This window comes from Nerophis lumbriciformis, linkage group LG05 (assembly GCF_033978685.3).
Source record: "Nerophis lumbriciformis linkage group LG05, RoL_Nlum_v2.1, whole genome shotgun sequence".
In the NCBI taxonomy this organism is placed as follows: domain Eukaryota; kingdom Metazoa; phylum Chordata; class Actinopteri; order Syngnathiformes; family Syngnathidae; genus Nerophis; species Nerophis lumbriciformis.
In genome coordinates, this window is record NC_084552.2 from 3,918,558 (window position 1) to 3,936,080 (window position 17,523).

Genomic DNA, 17,523 nt, shown 5'->3' on the forward strand with positions numbered 1-17,523 from the left:
TTACAGTATTTATTATTATTATTTGTTTTATTAATTTTGTTGTGTCATTTATTTATTTTTTGTATTACAGTATACATTATTATTATTTGTTTTATTTTTATTTTTTTTGTGTTATTTTATTTTTGTATTACAGTATTTATTATTTTATTTTTTTTTATTAATTTTGTTGTGTCATTTATTTATTTTTTTGTATTACAGTATACTTTATTATTATTTGTTTTATTATTTCTTTTTGTGTTATTTATTTTATTTTTGAATTAAAGTATTTTTATCATTTGTTTTAGTATTTATTTTTTGTCCATCCATCCATTTCCTACCGCTTGTCCCTTTTGGGGTCGCGGGGGGTGCTGGAGCCTATCTCAGCTACATTTGGGCGGAAGGCGATGTACACTCTGGACAAGTCGCCACCTCATCACAGGGCCAACACAGATAGACAGACAACATTCACACTCACATTCACACACTAGGGCCAATTTAGTGTTGCCAATCAACCTATCCCCCAGGTTATTTTTGTGTCATTTATTTTTTGTATGGCAGTATTTGGTATTTTTATTATTTGTTTTATTATATATTTTGTGTTATTTATTTTTTGTATTACAGTATTTGGTTTTTTTTTTTTTTTTCTTATTTATTTTGTGTTATTTGTTTAATTTTTGTATTACAGTATTTATTACTATTTGTTGTATTATTTATTTTTGTGTTATTTATTTTATTTTTGTATTACAATATATTTTATCATTTGTTTTAGTATTTATTTTTGTGTCATTTATTTTTTTGTATTACATTATTTTTTATTATTATTTTTTGTATTATTATTTAATTTGTATTACAGTATTTGTTATTAATATTTGTTTTATTATTTATTTTTGTGTTATTTATTTTATTTTTGTATTACAATATTTTTTATCATTTGTTTTAGTATTTATTTTTGTGTCTTATTTTTTTGTATGACATTATTTTTTATTATTATTTTTTGTATTATTATTTAATTTGTATTACAGTATTTGTTATTAATATTTGTTTTATTATTTATTTTAGTGTTATTTATTTTTTGTATTACAGTATTACAGTAGGGACGGCGTGGTGCAGTGGAAGAATGGCCGTGCGCGACCCGAGGGTCCCTGGTTCAATCCCCACCTAGTACCAACCTCGTCATGTCCGTTGTGTCCTGAGCAAGACACTTCACCCTTGCTCCTGATGGGTGCTGGTTAGCGCCTTGCATGGCAGCTCCCTCCATCAGTGTGTGAATGTGTGTGTGAATAGGTAAATGTGGAAATAGTGTCAAAGCGCTTTGAGTACCTTGAAGGTAGAAAAGCGCTATACAAGTACAACCCATTTATCATTTATTTGGTATTATTATTATTTGTTTTATTATTTATTTTGTGTTATTTGTTTAATTTTTGTATTACAGTATTTATTACTATTTGTTGTATTATTTATTTTTGTGTTATTTATTTTATTTTTGTATTACAATATTTTTTTATCATTTGTTTTAGTATTTATTTTTGTGTCATTTATTTTTTGTATTACATACTTTTTTATTATTATTTTTTGTATTCTTATTTAATTTGTATTACAGTATTTGTTATTAATATTTGTTTTATTATTTATTTTTGTGTTATTTATTTTATTTTTGTATTATAATATTTTTTTATCATTTGTTTTAGTATTTATTTTTGTGTCCTTTATTTTTTGTATTACATTATTTTTTATTATTATTTTTTGTATTATTATTTAATTTGTATTACAGTATTTGTTATTAATATTTGTTTTATTATTTATTTTTGTGTTATTTATTTTATTTTTGTATTACAATATTTTTCATCATTTGTTTTAGTATTTATTTTTGTGTCATTTATTTTTTTGTATTACATTATTTTTTATTATTATTTTTTGTATTATTATTTAATTTGTATTACAGTATTTGTTATTAATATTTGTTTTATTATTTATTTTTGTGTTATTTATTTTATTTTTGTATTACAATATTTTTTTATCATTTGTTTTAGTATTTATTTTTGTGTCATTTATTTTTTTGTATTACATTATTTTTTGTATTATTATTTAATTTGTATTACAGTATTTGTTATTAATATTTGTTTTATTATTTATTTTTGTGTTATTTATTTTATTTTTGTATTACAGTATTTATTATTATTTATTTTAGTGTTACTTATTTAAGTATTATCTATTTTTCTATTATCCAATCTGTTTTTTTTCCCCCATACATATATTGTAACGTGTTGGGAAGGATATGATGGGTTACCCAGCATGCCTTGCAGGTTTATTTTGATATTAAAGGCAGAGCGAAGGCCTTTTAAACCACGCTATTTTCATAACACGCCCTAGGAAATGTGACCAACAATTATTGCAACTAATATGTCGCGATTATAAGGTCAGCTGTAAGCCTCAAAGTGCTGTCATTTGGCGTGTTCGTGGTCCTTTTTGGTGCGTTACACCGTCATATTCTCAAATATGTGAAATGCAGATCTTATGAGGTTCGCTGAAGGCCTTGAGATTGAAGCGACACAGATAAGCCAATCCCCTCGTCAGATAATATAAACCTCTCACACGGAGCCTGGTCAGCCTGCAGCGTGGGTTGCCATGGCGATGTGTCCTGCTTTAAAAAAAAAAAAAAAAAAGTGACACTGAGTTGAGCCTGAAGTGTCACATGATGAGATCTGGCATTTTCTTCATTTTATTTTTAAATCATTAAACCTGACTTCCTGTTGCCTATAAATAAGATGATGCGGTACAATGGCTTGTAAAATGACTGACGGAAATACAGCGACTGTCGTTTGTTGGCCTTTTAAGCCAGGAGGAAGCAGTAAAGATAAGGTGGGGGGGGCGTAAGGGGGGGCACATTCATCACATGGCGACACTACACTTATTATTTTTTATTGCTGCAGCTGCATGCTAATATAGCACTGCATGAGTGCTCCAGTCCCAGTTTAACCTTTGACCTCAGCTACTGCAGCCATCCTGTACAAAGCCCAAAACCAGCGAAGCCGGCGGAGTTTCCGGGTGTTGTTGATAAATGGCTTTCACTTTTGCATAATGGAGTTTTAACTTGCACTTACAGATTAGCGACCGACTGTAGTTGCTGACAGTGGTTTTCTTAACTGTTCCTGAGCCCATGTGGTGATATCCTTTACACACCGATGTCGCTTTGTGACGCAGTACCGCCTGAGGGATCGAAGGTCCGTAATATCATCGCTTACGCGCAGTGATTTCTCCAGATTCTCTGAACCTTTTGATGATATTACGCACCGTAGATGGTCACATCCCTAAATTCCTTGCAATAGCTGGTTGACAAATGTTGTTCTTAAACAATTTGCTCAGGCATTTGTTGACAAAGTGGTGACCCTCGCCCCGTCCTTGTTTGTGAATGACTGAGCATTTCATGGAAGCTGCTTTTAAACCCAATCATGGCACCCAGGCCCGGCCCTAACCAATCTGGCGCCCTAGGCAAGATTTTAGGTGGCACCCCCCCACATCGGCAGTGAAGTGTATATACTCACAAGAACCCGAATAGCTTTGTCTTTGACCTTTTTTTTTACTTAAAGAAAGCAAATTAACAATCAGAATAGTTAACAAGATTTAAAAAAAATATGAATAAATAAATGAATGCAAAAAAATAAAAAATGAATATATGAAATACAATATTTTTTACATACATATTGCTTAATTAACATTAATGATGTGCACTTTAACAACTAGGCTTACAACTATACCTAATATATAAAGGGGTGGAAAAGTGACTATTACCTGCAGGGCAAACATTAGCTAACCAGAAGGCAATAACAATGTAAACAAAAAACACCTGCTTAAAAGATCTAATACAAATGTCCCTGAGGAATGTAAGGTGGGAGTACTGTAATTACCTAACGTTACATTATTATTTTCCATAACAATTTAGCCCCCTCCACAATATTAACCCGACGTTAAAACAGAACTAGCTATTTATTGATTAGCAATTGCCGAATCATGTAACATTAGCTTAATGCTAAAAAGCCAGGTTACTATCACATTCTGTAACAGACAAATAATTTCATGTAGGCTAACGTTACCTACCTGCTACCTCTGTCTTTTTCTCGTTTCTCCTCCTCTTCTTTTCTCTTTTTTCTTCCCTGGGCACCTGACAGTTTTGGCCGTTTTGACATCTTGTGTTGATTTTTTGATGTGGTGACGTCCAAAAAGAGTCATGATACGGGAAGGGAGGGGGCGCATTATTTGGTGTAACAAATAATATTTCTATTATATAGGCTTTATTTTGCATTTTAATTAACGTGGGATTATTTTTTGTATTTAGAAATAAGAGTACCAACTTTTTTTTTTTTTTTTCTCCCAACATTTGTGGCACTGGCGTGGCGCCCCCTGATGGACGGCGCCCTTAGCATTTGCCTATACGGCCTATGCCACGGGCCGGCCCTGATGGCACCCACCTGTTCCCAATTAGCCTGTTCACCTGTGGAGTGTTCCAAATAAGTCTTTGATGAGCACTCCTCGACTTTCTCAGTCTTTTTTGCCACTTGTGCCAGCTTTTTTGAAACATGTTGCAAGGCATCACATTCCAAATGAGCTAATATTTGCAAAAAATAACAAAAGTTTCTTGTCTTTGCAGTCTATTCAATTGAATATAAGTTGAAAAGGATTTGCAAATTATTTGTATTCTGTTTTTATTTACCATTTACACAACGTGACAACTTCACTGGTTTTGTGTTTTGTGTGTTTTTTCTTTCCAATATTTTAAAATCTGCACTTTTTTTTAACTGATTTTTGCTGTTATATTTTTTTTTCCACCCTAAATTTCTTCGGTTTCAGTCTTTTTTTTGTATTTATTTATTTGTGTTTAATTTGGGGAGTTATGTTTGTTTTCGTCAGTTGTTTTTGTACGCACGGACAACACTTAAGACCTTTAGCATGTCAGTATGTGGAATTCACTTTGGGAATGGATTAATACACAAAGTACCAACGTTGATCCACTTTAAGAAACTGTTCCGACTCAAAGTGTACAAAGAAGAAGGATCTTGAACTTTATTAATCGTCTTATTCATCTCATTATGTGAACCGTAAATTACTTAACTAATTTATTCATGACTACGTTATTGTTGTTTAGGTATTTGATCATTATTCGTTGTCTGTTCATTCATGCATTCACTCATTTATCGACAAATGGAGGACAAACAAATGTGTTAAAAACTGCTCTGATAGGAGAAGGAGAAAAGAAACACTTTAATAAACAAGTGGAATTATGCAATGTATAAGAATAGAATAGAATATATCTTTATTGTCATTGTTTTATTATTATCTATTTTATTAACGAAATTGCAAGCAAACCCATTAGTGCAAATTTATAGATGAAACATAAGAACATTGGTACTAAGATAAAAAGATAAAAATAAATAAATTAAAAAACAACATTTTAATTAATTTTAAAAACTGTCAACTTCATCATTTCTTTACCACACAGAACTAAACCGTGGCCATTTCATTTATTTTATTTGTGTTTTACTATGTTATTTTATGTTTTTATTTTTAGTTGTTTTCCGATATATTTTTATTTTTTTGTATTTTATTCCTTTGATTTATTTTTTTAATGTTTTTATTTCCTGCTAATGAACTGTGTAAAAATTCTGTAGATTCAATTTATTATTATGGTAAAATTCTGGTGACTGAGCTGAGGTTTTTTTTTTACATTGTACCTTTACACTTTGCTTTTTTTTCCTGTCTATGTTTGTCCATTTCCTAACTCTAAAATATTGCTTAGTATTACATATATTACATCATTTTGACATACTTGTGTATTTGTACGCACTTTACCTTCTCTTTCTTTTTTTTGTCAACTTTTTGTGGTTTTATCACAACTTTTCTGCTAATTACTAAACCTGGACATTTTTCTTCATATTGTTTTAAATGTTGTTATTTTTTATGTAATTATTTCCTGTTAATACCTTTAATTTTGGCGTTTTTAGTAGCCTTGTTTTTTGTCCATTTTTTCATGTACTTTGCCGTATTCTTTGCGCTGCTTTCCTTTTTGTGTATTTGTCTATTTTTGTGACACAAATTTGACTACATTACAGTATTAATTCATTTTACCATACGTGCCAAATAAACCTTAATTTATTTTATCTACTTTATATATTTTTACGTAACTATTTAATGCCAATACCTTTATGTTTTTGTTTTTTTTATTTTAAAGCTTGTTTTTTATTATTTGTTTGTGGTTTTATCACAACTTTTCTGCACATTACCAAACCTGGACCTTTTTTTTCATATTGTTTTAAATGTTATTAATTTGTATGTATTTATTTCCTTGAGTTTTGCTTTTTTTTTCATTTTTGCTTTTGTTCATTTTTTCTTTGACTTTACTGTATTTTTGTGCTGCTTTTTTATGTTTTTTATTTTTTTTATTTTTTTTAACAAATTTGACTACATTATAATATTAAATAATTTTGCCAATAATTGTGCCTGCTAAACCTTAATGTATTTCATTTATTTTATATATTTACACCTATTTATTTATTGCCAATACCTTTAATTTTTTTATTTTTCATTTTAAAGCTTGTTTTTCATCAATTTTTGTGGTTCTATCATAACTTTTCTGCACATTACTGAACCTGGACCTTTTTTTTAAAATAATATTTTAAATCTTATAATTTTTTATATATTTATTTCCTGCTAATATCTTTAAGTTTTCTTTCTTCCAGCACCTTGTTTTTGTTTATTTTTTCCTCGACGTTGCTGTATTCTTTGTGCTCATTTTTTACGTTTTTTAATATAGTTTTTAAAACAATTTGACTACAGTATTAAATAATTTTGCCAAACGTGCCTACTAAACCTTAATTGATTTCATATATTTCATATATTTCCACATATTTATCTATTGCCAATACTTTTAAGTTTTTTATTTTTCATTTTAAAGCTAGTTTTTCATCTTTTTTTGTGGTTTTATCACAACTTTTCTGAACATTACCAAATATGAACCTTTTTCTTTATATTATTTTAAATTATCTTTAAGTTTTCCTTCTTCCAGCACCTTGTTTTTGTTTATTTTTTCCTCGACGTTGCTGTATTCTTTGTGCTCATTTTTTACGTTTTTTATTATAGTTTTTAAAACAAATTTGACTACAGTATTAAATAATTTTGCCAAATGTGCCTACTAAACCTTAATTGATTTCATATATTTCATATATTTCCACGTATTTATCTATTGCCAATACTTTTAAGTTTTTTATTTTTCATTTTAAAGCTAGTTTTTCATCTTTTTTTGTGGTTTTATCCCAACTTTTCTGAACATTACCAAACCTGAACCTTTTTCTTTATATTATTTTAAATTATCTTTAAGTTTTCCTTCTTCCAGCACCTTTTTTTTGTTTATTTTTTTCATCGACTTTGCAGTCTTCTTTGTGCTGCTTTTTCATGTTTCTTATTGAATATTTCTGACACACATTTGACTACATTACAGTATTAAATCATTTTACCATACGTGCCAAATAAACCTTAATTTATTTTATCTACTTTATATATTTTTACGTAACTATTTAATGCCAATACCTTTACGTTTTTTATTTTTTTTATTTTAAAGCTTGTTTTTTATTATTTGTTTGTGGTTTTATCATAACTTTTCTGCACATTACCAAACCTGGACATTTGTTTTCATATTGTTTTAAATGTTATTAATTTGTATATATTTATTTCCTTGAGTTTTGCTTTTTTTTTTCATTTTTGCTTTTGTTAATTTTTTCTTTGACTTTACTGTATTTTTGTGCTGCTTTTTTTTATGTTTTTTAATTTATTTATTTTTTTTTAACAAATTTGACTACATTATAATATTAAATCATTTTGCCATATGTGCCTACTAAACCTTAATGTATTTCATTTATTTTATATATTTACACCTATTTATTTATTTATTGCCTATACCTTTAATTTTTTTATTTTTCATTTTAAAGCTTGTTTTTCATCAATTTTTGTGGTTTTATCATAATTTTTCTGCACATTACTAAACCTGGACCTTTTTTTTTATATTTTAAATCTTATAATTTTTTATATATTTATTTCCTGCTAATATCTTTAAGTTTTCTTTCTTCCAGCACCTTGTTTTTGTTTATTTTTTTCCTCGACGTTGCTGTATTCTTTGTGCTCATTTTTTACGTTTTTTATTATAGTTTTTAAAACAAATTTGACTACAGTATTAAATAATTTTGCCAAATGTGCCTACTAAACCTTAATTGATTTCATATATTTCCACATATTTATCTATTGCCAATACTTTTAAGTTTTTTATTTTTCATTTTAAAGCTAGTTTTTCATCTTTTTTTGTGTTTTTATCCCAACTTTTCTGAACATTACCAAACCTGAACCTTTTTCTTTATATTATTTTAAATGATCTTTAAGTTTTCTTTCTTCCAGCACCTTGTTTTTGTTTATTTTTTTCATTGACTTTGCAGTCTTCTTTGTGCTGCTTTTTCATGTTTCTTATTGAATATTTCTGACACACATTTGACTACATTACAGTATTAAATCATTTTACCATACGTGCCAAATAAACCTTAATTTATTTTATCTACTTTATATATTTTTACGTAACTATTTAAAGCCAATACCTTTACGATTTTATTTTTTTTATTTTAAAGCTTGTTTTTTATTATTTGTTTGTGGTTTTATCATAACTTTTCTGCACATTACCAAACCTGGACCTTTTTTTCATATTGTTTTAAATGTTATTAATTTGTATGTATTTATTATCCTTGAGTTTTGCTTTTTTTCATTTTTGGTTTTGTTAATTTTTTCTTTGACTTTACTGTATTTTTGTGCTGCTTTTTTATGTTTTTAATTTTTTTATTTTTTTTTTTAACAAATTTGACTACATTATAATATTAAATAATTTTGCCATATGTGCCTCTTTAACCTTAATGTATTTCATTTATTTTATATATGTACACCTATTTATTTATTTATTGCCAATACCTTTAATTTTTTTATTTTTCATTTTAAAGCTTGTTTTTCATCAATTTTTGTGGTTTTATCATAACTTTTCTGCACATTACTAAACCTGGACCTTTTTTTTTATAATATTTTAAATCTTATAATTTTTTATGTATTTATTTCCTGCTAATATCTTTAAGTTTTCTTTCTTCCAGCACTTTGTTTTTGTTTATTTTTTCCTCGACATTGCTGTATTCTTTGTGCTCATTTTTTACGTTTTTTAATATAGTTTTTAAAACAAATTTGAGTACAGTACTAAATAATTTTGCCAAATGTGCCTACTAAACCTTATTGATTTCATATATTTCATATATTTCCACATATTTATCTATTGCCAATACTTTTAAGTTTTTTATTTTTCATTTTAAAGCTAGTTTTTCATCTTTTTTTGTGTTTTTATCCCAACTTTTCTGAACATTACCAAACCTGAACCTTTTTCTTTATATTATTTTAAATTATCTTTAAGTTTTCCTTCTTCCAGCACCTTTTTTTTGTTTATTTTTTTCATCAACTTTGTAGTCTTCTTTGTGCTGCTTTTTCACGTTTCTTATTGAATATTTCTGACACACATTTGACTACATTACAGTATTAAATCATTTTACCATACGTGCCAAATAAACCTTAATTTATTTGATCTACTTTATATATTTTTACGTAACTATTTAATGCCACTACCTTTACGTTTTGTTTTGTTTTTTTATTGCTTGTTTTTTTCTCTTTTTTTTTCTTTGTGGTTTTATCACAACTTTTCTGCACATTACCAAACCTGGACATTTTTTTTCATATTGTTTTAAATGTTATTAATTTGTATGTATTTATTTCCTTGAGTTTTGCTTTTTTTTCATTTTTGCTTTTGTTCATTTTTTCTTTGACTTTACTGTATTTTTGTGCTGCTTTTTTATGTTTTTTAATTTTTTTATTTTTTTTAACAAATTTGACTACATTATAATATTAAATAATTTTGTGCCTACTAAACCTTAATGTATTTCATTTATTTTATATATGTACACCTCTTTATTTATTTATTGCCAATACCTTTAATTTTTTTATTTTTCATTTTAAAGCTTGTTTTTCATCAATTTTTGTGGTTTTATCATAATTTTTCTGCACATTACTAAACCTGGACCTTTTTTTTAATATTTTAAATCTTATAATTTTTTATATATTTATTTCCTGCTAATATCTTTAAGTTTTCTTTCTTCCAGCACCTTGTTTTTGTTAATTTTTTCCTCGACGTTGCTGTATTCTTTGTGCTCATTTTTTACGTTTTTTATTATAGTTTTTAAAACAAATTTGACTACAGTATTAAATAATTTTGCCAAATGGGCCTACTAAACCTTAATTGATTTCATATATTTCATATATTTCCACATATTTATCTATTGCCAATACTTTTAAGTTTTTTATTTTTCATTTTAAAGCTAGTTTTTCATCTTTTTTTGTGGTTTCATCCCAACTTTTCTGAACATTACCAAACCTGAAGCTTTTTCTTTATATTATTTTAAATGATCTTTAAGTTTTCCTTCTTCCAGCACCTTGTTTTTGTTTATTTTTTTCCTCGACTTTGCAGTCTTCTTTGTGCTGCTTTTTCATGTTTCATATTCAATATTTCTGACACACATTTGACTACATTACAGTATTAAATCATTTTGCCATATGTGCCTACTATACCTTAATTTATTTCATTTATTTTAAATATTTCCACATATTTATTTATTGCCAATACCTGTAAGTTTAATTATTTTAAAGCTTGTTTTTAATTAATTTTTGTGGTTTTATCCCAACTTTTCTGCATATTACCAATCCTGGCCCTTGTACTTAACATTATTTTAAATCTTATTAATTTTAGTGTATTCATTTCCTGCTAATACTTTTAATTTTTGCTTTTTTAATTGCCTTGTTTTTGTCTATTTTTTTCATCTACTTTGCTGTCTTTGTTTTTTGTGGTTTTATCACAACTTTTCTGCACATTACCAAACCTGGACCTTGTTCTTCACATTATTTCAAATGTTATTGATTATTTATGTATTTATTTCCTTCTAATATTTTTAAGTTTTCCTTCTTCCAGCACCTTGTTTTTGTTCATTTTTTCCTCGACTTTGCTGTATTCTTTTTATTCCTTTTTTTTTTTAAACAAACTTGACTCCAATACATTATTAATTCAACCATTTTGCCATACTTACCAACTAAACCCTAATTTATTTCATTTATTTTATATTTCTGTACCTATTTATTTTCTGCCAATACCTTCAATTTTTGTGTCTTTTTTTTTTTTTTGTCTTTTTTTTTTCTATTTATCAAAACTCTTTTTCACATTACATCTCTTTCTTCATATTAATTTCAATCCTCTTTATTTTTCATGTCTAATATTGACCGTGGAGGAAACAGGAAGAACAAACCCCGTTTCCATATGAGTTGGGAAATTGTGTTAGATGTAAATATAAACGGAATACAATGATTTGCAAATCATTTTCAACCCATATTCAGTTGAATATGCTACAAAGACAACATATTTGATGTTCAAACTGATACACTTTTTTTTTTTTTTTGCAAATAATCATTAACTTTAGCAAATTGTTGAACAGTTTAAGAAAAACCTTTCTCAACCAGCTATTGCAAGGAATTTAGGGATTTCACCATCTACGCTCCGTAATATCATCAAAGGGTTCGGAGAATCTGGAGAAATCACTGCACGTAAGCAGCTAAGCCCGTGACCTTCGATCCCTCAGGCTGCACTGCATCAACAAGTGAAATCAGTGTGTAAAGGATATCACCACATGGGCTCAGGAACACTTCAGAAACCCACTGTCAGTAACTACAGTTGGTCGCTGCATCTGTAAGTGCAAGTTAAAACTCTCCTATGCAAGGCGAAAACCATTTATCAACAACACCCAGAAACGCCGTCGGCTTCGCTGGGCCTGAGCTCATCTAAGATGGACTGATACAAAGTGGAAAAGTGTTCTGTGGTCTGACGAGTCCACATTTCAAATTGTTTTTGGAAACTGTGGACGTCAAAGAGGAAAAGAACCATCCGGATTGTTATCGGCGCAAAGTTGAAAAGCCAGCATGTGTGATGGTATGGGGGTGTATTAGTGCCCAAGACATGGGTAACTTACACATCTGTGAAGGCGCCATTAATGCTGAAAGGTACATACAGGTTTTTGGAGCGACACATGTTGCCATCCGAGCAACGTTACCATGGACGCCCCTGCTTATTTCAGCAAGACAATGCCCAGCCACGTGTTACATCAACGTGGCTTCATAGTAAAAGACTGGCCTGCCTGTAGTCCAGACCTGTCTCCTATTATGAAGCCTAAAATAGCACAACGGAGACCCCCGGACTGTTGAACAACTTAAGCTGTACATCAAGCAAGAATGGGAAATAATTCCACCTGAGAAGCTTAAAAAATGTGTCTCCTCAGTTCCCAAACGTTTACTGAGCAGGGCCGGCCCGTGGCATAGGCCGTATAGGCAAATGCTAAGGGCGCCGTCCATCAGGGGGCGCCACGCCAGTGCCACAAATGTTGGAGAAAAAACAGAAAAAAAAGTTGGTACTATTATTTCTAAATACAAAAAATAATCCCACGTTAATTAAAATGCAAAGTAAAGCCTATTTAATAGAAATATTATTTGTTACAACATTACGCCCCCCCCCCCCTTCCCGTATCATGACTCTTTTTGGACGTCACCACATCAAAAAATCAACACAAGATGTCAAAACGGCCAAAACTGTCAGGTGCCCAGGGAAGAAAAAAGAGAAAAGAAGAGGTAGCAGGTAGGTAACGTTAGCCTACATGAAATTATTTGTCTGTTACAGAATGTGATAGTAACCTGGCTTTTTAGCATTAAGCTAATGCTACATGAGTCGGCAATTGCTAATCAATAAATAGCTAGTACTGTTTTAACGTCGGGTTAATATTGTGGAGGGGGCTAAATTGTTATGGAAAATAATAATGTAATGTTAGCTAATTACAGTACTCCCACCTTACATTCCTCAGGGACATTTGTATTAGATCTTTTAAGCAGGTGTTTTTTGTTTACATTGTTATTGCCTTCTGGTTAGCTAATGTTTGACCTGCAGGTAATAGTCACTTTTCCACCCCTTTATATATTAGGGTTAGTTGTAAGTAAAAAAAAAAAAAGGTCAAAGACAAAGCTATTCGGTTTCTTGTGAGTATATACACTTCACTGCCGATGTGGGGGGGCGCCACCTAAAATCTTGCCTAGGGCGCCAGATTGGTTAGGGCCGGGGCCTGTTACTGAGTGTTGTTAAAAGGAAAGGCCATGTAACACAGTGGTGAACATGCCCTCTCCCAACTACTTCGGCACGTGTTGCAGCCATGAAATTCTAAGTGAATTATTATTTGAGTGAGTTTGAACATCAATTATGTTGTCTTTGTAGTGCATTCAACTGAATATGGCTTGAAAAGGATTTGCAAATCGTTTATATTTACATCTAACACAATTTCCCAACTCATATGGAAACGGGGTTTGTCGTTCTCTTCTCCAAGCGTGCATGTTTTTATTTACCTTGCCTGCCATGATGGAAGTCAGAAGGGGGGGGGGGGGGTGTGGAAGCAGTCATTTGAAGCTGAGCTAATTAAAAGGGATGAGCAGCATGTTGTGATAATGAGACGGAGAAAGCATCTTGAGGAGCTTTCCTTTTTACGGGAGCGGCAGCCAATCCGAGCGGCCGCTTCCCACACTGATGAGCTCGCTCGACCAATCAGGTCGCTCATTCCGAGCCTTGGCAACAACCTCCGCTGCAAAGCAGAAACTGTGCGTGTGTGTGTGTGTGTGTGTGTGTGTGTGTTGAGAGAATGGGGGGTTGTGTTTGCACGTGTGTATTGGCATTGTCTTCGTCAGTGTTTGGCTTGTAACACCTCATAGAAAATGTGTACACACACACACACACACACACACACACACACACACACACACACACACACAACCATGCGTGCAGCATTTCCATTATAGCTTGTTTCACCACCTCAGAGGACACTTGGCTCTTCTAGTACCACCACCTTAAAGATGGAAAGTGTAGCTGCCATTATAATGTGTAGTGATGTTTTCTAATGACCGTAAGTCTTGAACTACAGGTAAAAGCCAGTAAATTAGAATATTTTGAAAAACTTGATTTATTTCAGTAATTGCATTCAAAAGGTGTAACTTGTACATTATATTTATTCATTGCACACAGACTGATGCATTCAAATGTTTATTTCATTTAATTTTGATGATTTGAAGTGGCAACAAATGAAAATCCAAAATTCCGTGTGTCACAAAATTAGAATATTACTTAAGGCTAATACAAAAAAGGGATTTTTAGAAATGTTGGCCAACTGAAAAGTATGAAAATGAAAAATATGAGCATGTACAATACTCAATACTTGGTTGGAGCTCCTTTTGCCTCAATTACTGCGTTAATGCGGCGTGGCATGGAGTCGATGAGTTTCTGGCACTGCTCAGGTGTTATGAGAGCCCAGGTTGCTCTGATAGTGGCCTTCAACTCTTCTGCGTTTTTGGGTCTGGCATTCTGCATCTTCCTTTTCACAATACCCCACAGATTTTCTATGGGGCTAAGGTCAGGGGAGTTGGCGGGCCAATTTAGAACAGAAATACCATGGTCCGTAAACCAGGCACGGGTAGATTTTGCGCTGTGTGCAGGCGCCAAGTCCTGTTGGAACTTGAAATCTCCATCACCATAGAGCAGGTCAGCAGCAGGAAGCATGAAGTGCTCTAAAACTTGCTGGTAGACGGCTGCGTTGACCCTGGATCTCAGGAAACAGAGTGGACCGACACCAGCAGATGACATGGCACCCCAAACCATCACCCAACCATACAAATTTTGCATTTCCTTTGGAAATCGAGGTCCCAGAGTCTGGAGGAAGACAGGAGAGGCACAGGATCCACGTTGCCTGAAGTCTAGTGTAAAGTTTCCACCATCAGTGATGGTTTGGGGTGCCATGTCATCTGCTGGTGTCGGTCCACTCTGTTTCCTGAGATCCAGGGTCAACGCAGCCGTCTACCAGCAAGTTTTAGAGCACTTCATGCTTCCTGCTGCTGACCTGCTCTATGGAGATGGAGATTTCAAGTTCCAACAGGACTTGGCGCCTGCACACAGCGCAAAATCTACCCGTGCCTGGTTTACGGACCATGGTATTTCTGTTCTAAATTGGCCCGCCAACTCCCCTGACCTTAGCCCCATAGAAAATCTGTGGGGTATTGTGAAAAGGAAGATGCAGAATGCCAGACCCAAAAACGCAGAAGAGTTGAAGGCCACTATCAGAGCAACCTGGGCTCTCATAACACCTGAGCAGTGCCAGAAACTCATCGACTCCATGCCACGCCGCATTAACGCAGTAATTGAGGCAAAAGGAGCTCCAACCAAGTATTGAGTATTGTACATGCTCATATTTTTCATTTTCATACTTTTCAGTTGGCCAACATTTCTAAAAATCCCTTTTTTGTATTAGCCTTAAGTAATATTCTAATTTTGTGACACACGGAATTTTGGATTTTCATTTGTTGCCACTTCAAATCATCAAAATTAAATGAAATAAACATTTGAATGCATCAGTCTGTGTGCAATGAATAAATATAATGTACAAGTTACACCTTTTGAATGCAATTACTGAAATAAATCAAGTTTTTCAAAATATTCTAATTTACTGGCTTTTACCTGTGTATATATATATATATATATATATATATACCGGTATACAGTACAGGCCAAAAGTTTGGACACACCTTCTCATTCAATGCGTTTTCTTTATTCAATCAATCAATCAAAGTTGACTTATATAGCCCTAAATAACGAGTGACTCAAAGGGCTGCACAAGCCACAACGACATCCTCGGCTCAGATCCCACATCAGGGCAAGGAAAAACTCAACCCAATGGGAACAACGAGAAACCTTGGAGGGGACCGCAGATATATAGACACACCTTCTCCTCATTCAGTGTGTTTACTTTATTTCCATGACTATTTACATTGTAGATTGTCACTGAAGGCATCAAAACTATGAATGAACACATGTGGAGTTATTTACTTATGTACTATTTATTTACAATAAATATGCACAAAAAACATTAATCAAAATATAAAATGATTTAAAAAAAATAATAATAAAAAGGTTGGTTGAATGATAAAACAGTAAAAAGTAAATATAAAATTAAAAACGTAATAAATTATAAATTATTTACTAAATTAATGAAATACATTTTGTTTGTTTTGGTATGCATTTAGGTTAACATACAGTACAGGCCAAAAGTTTGGACACACCTTCTCCTCATTCAATGCATTTTCTTTATTTTCATGACTATTTACATTGTAGATTAACACTAATGATAACATAAGATAGCCAGTAATGTTCTGGTTTTATTTGTTGCTTTAAAAATCAACAACATGATATTATTTTAATATAAAGTTAATTGATAATTATAAGACATTATTAATTTGTGACATTTGTCCATTTTATGTATCTTTTTCACCGCCTCCCATTCATTTAGTTGTTTTTAACAAAATTACAAGTGCAAGAAAAAAATGTATTCATTTATGTTTTAGAATTAAGGCCACGTTTCAAAAAAAATTCTAAAATTGATTTTAAATTTTTAGGCCTTATGCCGTTTATTTAATGTGCAGCAGGTCTGTTTTGAAAGGGTTTTATTAACATTTATAAACCTAAATGTTATATTGCAAGAATCGGTTTGAATGAAGAATCTATTCTGAATCGAATCGTCACCTTAAGAATCAGAATCAAATTGGATTGCGAGTTGTTGTGAGATTCACATCCCTTATTATAATATGTCATAATTTATATTTATGATTACGATTAATTGTAATTATTTAAAAACATTTAATATTGCATCTGTTGAAAATGTAATTTTTTTTAGCTGTTATTTGTATTTTGTCATTTAACACTTGGTGATTTTTGGGTATTTCATATTTTTTCAATAATTAAATATAATACAATCACGTGACATATTCTGTATATTTTAATCTTGCATTGTATTTTTTGTTTAAATTTGTAATATTTATGGTTTGAAGTCCCTATAATAAAAATCATATTTAAATAGTATAAAAACTGAAATGTGTAAACATGTATAAACATATTTTTAATACAAATTTAAAATATGTATATGTGACCATTTTTAAATATTCGTATAACAATCATATTTAAATAGTAGTATAAATACTTAAAATATGTAAAGATGTAAAAGCATATTTTTATACAAATTTAAAATATGTATATGTAACCATTTTTAAATATTCATATGAAAAATATACAAAAAAATGTTTTTAATATTTAAAATTTTAACTATCAAAAAATATAGGTACATATTTTTTATATTTGTAACGTTTGTTTTTACAATTTTTACATTTATTTTCATATGATTATTTCATACTGATTAATACAGTGTGACACTGTATTACACTTTATCAAATTATTTAAAAAAAAATCTTTGGTATGTTGTTATTTATTACATTATTTTAAACCGTATTTTCATTTAAAACATTCTTTATTGACAT